The sequence below is a fragment of the Choloepus didactylus genome, chromosome 18 (genome assembly GCF_015220235.1).
Source record: "Choloepus didactylus isolate mChoDid1 chromosome 18, mChoDid1.pri, whole genome shotgun sequence".
Taxonomy (NCBI): Eukaryota; Metazoa; Chordata; class Mammalia; order Pilosa; family Megalonychidae; genus Choloepus; species Choloepus didactylus.
In genome coordinates, this window is record NC_051324.1 from 54,943,398 (window position 1) to 54,948,021 (window position 4,624).

The 4,624-nt window shown below is 43.0% G+C and overlaps 1 long non-coding RNA gene across 1 annotated transcript; it reads right to left on the reverse strand.

Moving 5' to 3' along the window:
* Positions 1 to 1,539: 1,539 nt before the first annotated feature.
* LOC119513977 lies at positions 1,540 to 2,931 on the reverse strand. Its single transcript, XR_005212735.1, has 3 exons — positions 2,489 to 2,931; positions 2,004 to 2,142; positions 1,540 to 1,710 (listed from the first exon to the last, which is right to left on the reverse strand). It is a non-coding gene; the product is annotated as an uncharacterized LOC119513977 (long non-coding RNA).
* Positions 2,932 to 4,624: the final 1,693 nt, after the last annotated feature.

Consider the following 4,624-nt stretch of genomic DNA (forward strand, 5'->3'; position numbering starts at 1 on the left):
AAAGAGATTGTCGGGGTCAAATATTTTAAAACCCACATAAAAGTAAACATAAGCAAGACTTATCTTCTTTTGAAGATTTCTCAAATTTAGGGGCAGTCCAGAGTGGCATGGGGTTCAACATCATTAAGTTTCTGTCTGACCTCTAGCTCCAACAATTATCGTCATGCTCCTTAAGCATGTCAACCATCCTGAATCTCTTCATCTAAAAGAAACTGGAGAGTGGAGAATCAGTATGGCAATACACCTGAAAGCATTCTGTAAAGCAAAGTACCATGCAAACGCTGGCCTGTTATTGAATTCAGCTCTTCATTCGTGTGGGGCTAGGAATTCCATATTCGGACCCACCTTCACTGGAGATTTCTTAAAAACCAGCTTCTGGTCGCATGCCTTTTGGGCACTGTGAGCATCCCTTGCTGAATAAAACTTGATGATGGCATAGTAACTAGGACAGGCCACCGCAGAGTTGAGAAGACACGGATTGAATACAGAAGGCCAAACTGGGAGAATACTGTGAACAGAGAATGCTGGCGGGTGGGGAGGGGTGGGTGTCCCACGCCAAGTTAAGTGCATGAAACTAAGATCTGAGAAGCATTAGAAGACAGCTTGTGCTGGTTGTTGAGTTTTCTGGGTCTCTGGGAAACATGCTGGGCTAGCTGACTCTGGGGTACCCTCTTTCCTCTTCCCTGCACTCAATGTGGCCTGAAATTAGCGGAGACCTCAAGGCGGGAGAGGAAGTGGAGGTAATTCAGCACGGGTGAAGTGCTAAGGCAGGACTCCGGAACTCTCGGCCAGAGGTTGGGCGGCTTTCTTCTTCCCTCCCTCCGCCCTGGCCCGGCTCACAAGCAAGGCCTCGGCCGTGGGCCCAAAGTTCAGCTCCCACATCAGCAAGGTTTGATCACCCTCGGCCGCAACGGCAAAAGGAAACAACAACGCCATTCCCCCCTCCCCGCTACTGCGCCCTGCGCGGCTGAGGCTCCAGCAGCACTGCGCCTGCCCAAGGCGCGCCCGCAAAGTTTTTTTTTTTTTTTTTTTTTTTTTTTTTTTCAAATACATAATTACTTATTTACTTTGACTAAACAAAACAGTGCAGTTTAATAAAAGATATACCAAAGACAGAGTTCACAAATTCATTACCAGACCCCCCCGCCAAAAAAAAAAAAACAAAACAAAATGAGCACGGTTGAGTCTTACTAGGAATAAGCTTTACCAGAAGGGGGAGGTCCTATCATTACAAAGGTACAGAATGTTTAGGCAAATACAGGTATGCTCTTTGATATAGTAAAATGTATCTCTTTAAAATTCCTTTAAACAGGATTTGTTCAGGCAGCAGCATTGTTTTAAAATCATCTACTATAGTTTCAAAAAACACTTTACTGAATCTCTGCAGTTCTTGAAAGTACAGAGTATGTCTGTCAGGAAACCATGACAACAATTCTGCAGCCTTAGACCAAGTCAAATTCAGTCTCTTTAAACCAGTAATTTTTAATTTAAATTTTTTTTCATACAGGTGATTTGAAAAAAGAAGGGAAAGTTAAAAAAAAAAAAAAAAAAAAAAAAAGAAAAAAAAAAATAGTAAGGCATTGGGTGGGGGTCAAGGTGAATTCAAAACTGGGATAAAGATCACTGGACTACAGTAGATACTTCATATTAGAAGGGAGGGGCAAGTATATTCCCTGGGAACCAAAACTCCACTAGATAGAACGAATAAAGCTGTGTGTGTGTGTGTGTGTGTGTGTGTGTGTGTGTGTGTGTGTGTGAGAGAGAGAGAGAGAGAGAGAGAGAGAGAGAGAGAGAGAGCAAGTGAGCACTTTATTGGCCAAAACTGGTCCAATGAACTCAGACAATACAACCTCCCTAAAGGCAAACTAGAACCACAAGGCTTTTTGGTCCAAGGAGTTTGAGTGTGCACAAGGGCTACCTTAGCATATTAGAGAGAGGTAAACAACACAGTCATTTGGTCTTAAAGCTTGTCACTCAGAGTTGACAGTTGATGGAGATCCTACCTGGTGACCAGGGAAGTCAGACCTTCACCGGAAGGGCTGCCCAGGCTGGAAGGCCTCACCCATGAGAACAATCCAGGGCCACCTCTTAGAGCAAATCAGGTTCTCTGAGGACTTGGTTAGGATTTCCCGGTCTCTGCACCTGCAGGGCGTGAAGCAGAGGAGCAATTCCATTCGGGGGCTCTCTGCTAATCATAGTTTCCTTTGGGCACTGCCTGCAACAGTGACACCACTACAGATCTCCACAGGGGACAGGATCAACGCCATTCAACAACATGGCCACTTTTAAGGGTGTGTGTCAGCTCATATGAAAGCTGTTGATTATTACAGAAGAATCATACCTCCAGGTGAGAAACAAAATCACCCAACATGATAGTGCCGGAAATGAAAACTGAAAACTGAGTTTCTTGATTCAAATAACTTACTGTTACACACTCTCTGGTCAGCAGGAAAGCAACATTGATAAAATAACACATTTTTCTGCTTACCATGTTCCAGGCATTGTTGTAAGCTTCTTAATTCATCATGTCATTTACTTTTAAAACATCCCACACCCTGGCGGGGAGGGGAAGTCGTTGGCCCCGGCGGCTGCGGCGGGCGGAGGCTGCGAGTTTCCCAAACCGTCGCTTCTCGGGGCTGACGCGCGGCCTGCGAGGCCTGGGGCGCGTGGGGCGGTGCAGCGCACGGCCTGGGGCGCGTGGGGCGGTGCAGCGCACGGCCGCACGGCCGGAGGCCGCCGGGGCGGGCGGGCAGGAGGCGCAGGAGCACATCACGCCTCTCAGGAAGGCTTTCTGAGTTTGGAGAAGCGCTTCATATCCCTGGGGAATTAAACAGCAAGTGTGTGTGTGTGTGTGTGTGTGTGTGTGTGTGTTTCTTTTGATTGAGATTGTTCACATACCATACAACTATCCAAACATCCAAACAGCAAGTGTGTGTGTGTGTGTGTGTGGTGTGTGTTTCTTTTGATTGAGATTGTTCACATACCATACAACTATCCAAACATCCAAAATGTACAATCAATTGTCCATGGTACCATCATATACCTGTGCATCCATCAAACAAACTTTTTTCAATTTTTAGAACATTTTCATTACTCCAGAAAAGAAATAAAGACAAAAGAAGGAAACTCAGATCCTCCCATACCCCTAACCACGCCCCCTCCATTACTGATTCATAGTTTTGCTATAGTACATTTGTTACTGTTGATTGAAGAATGTTACAGTACTAAGAACTGTAGTATATAGTTTGCAATAGGTATATATTTTTTCCTATATGCCTCTCTATTATTAACTTCTAGTTATAGTGTCATACATTTGTTCTAGTTCATGAGAGAGATTTCTAATATTTGTATAGTTAATCATGGACATTGTCCACCACAAGATTCACTGTTTTATACATTCCCATCTTTTAACCATCAACTTTACTTCTGGTGACATGCATGATTCTGAGCTTCCCCTTTCTACCCACTTTCACACACCTTTCAGCACTGTTAGTTATTCTCACAACATGCTACCATCACCCCTGTGCATTTTCAAACATTTAAGTTCACCCTAGTTGAACATTCTGCTCATAAGAAGCAATCATCCCCCATTCTTTAGCCTCATTCTACATCCTGGTAACTTATATTTCATGTGTATGAGTTTATATATTATAATCAGTTCATATCAGTGAGATCCTGCAATATTTGTCTTTGTCTGTCTTATTTCACTCACTATAGTGCCCTCAAGGTTTCTTCATCAACCCATTTCTTTTAAGCTGATTTTGTTCACATACCACACATTCTATCCTAAGGAAACAATCATTGTTCCCTATATAGTCACGTGTGCCAGTTTGAATATATTGTGTCCCCCAAACACCATTATCTTTGATGTAATCTTGTGTGGGCAGATGTTATCAGTGTTGATTAGTTTGTAATTCTTTGAGTGTTTCTGTGGAGATGTGCCCCACCCAACTGTGGGTGATGACTAATTGGATAATTTGCATGGAGTGTTGGCCCGCCCATTGGGTGGGCCTTGATCAGTGGAGCCATATAAATGAGCTGAAGGGCAGAGGGAACTCAGTGCTGCTGAGAGTGACCTTTTGAAGGGAAAAAAATAAACCTATTGCAAACTATGTACTACAGTTAATAATATTTTAACATTCTTTCATCAACAGTAACAAAGGTACTATACCAATACTATTAATGGAGGAGGGGTGGTTAGGGGTATAGGAGGATTCAAGTTTTCTTTTTTGTCTTTCTTTTCCGGAGTAATGAAAATGTTCTAAAAATTGAAAAAAAAAATTATTGTGATAATGGATGCACAGCTGTATGATGGTACCATGGGTAACTGATTGTGCACCTGGGATCTCTGGATGACTGTATGGTATGTGAACAATCCCAATAAAATGAAAAAAAAAAAAAAAAGCAAGAAAGTGCACTGTTTCTGTCTTCCTACCCAGTAACTCCTGCCTCCTGCTTGAGAATATGACCTGAAAAGCAGGTAAGATGGAACCACTGCCAAGGTGGGACCTCAATCTGCAGCCTCCCTCTCTCCAAGTTACTAACCCTATCAGAAGGGGCAAGACATATACCTCTATAAGTATTACTAGCAATTAAAACAATTAGAAGTTCATTGGTATTAACA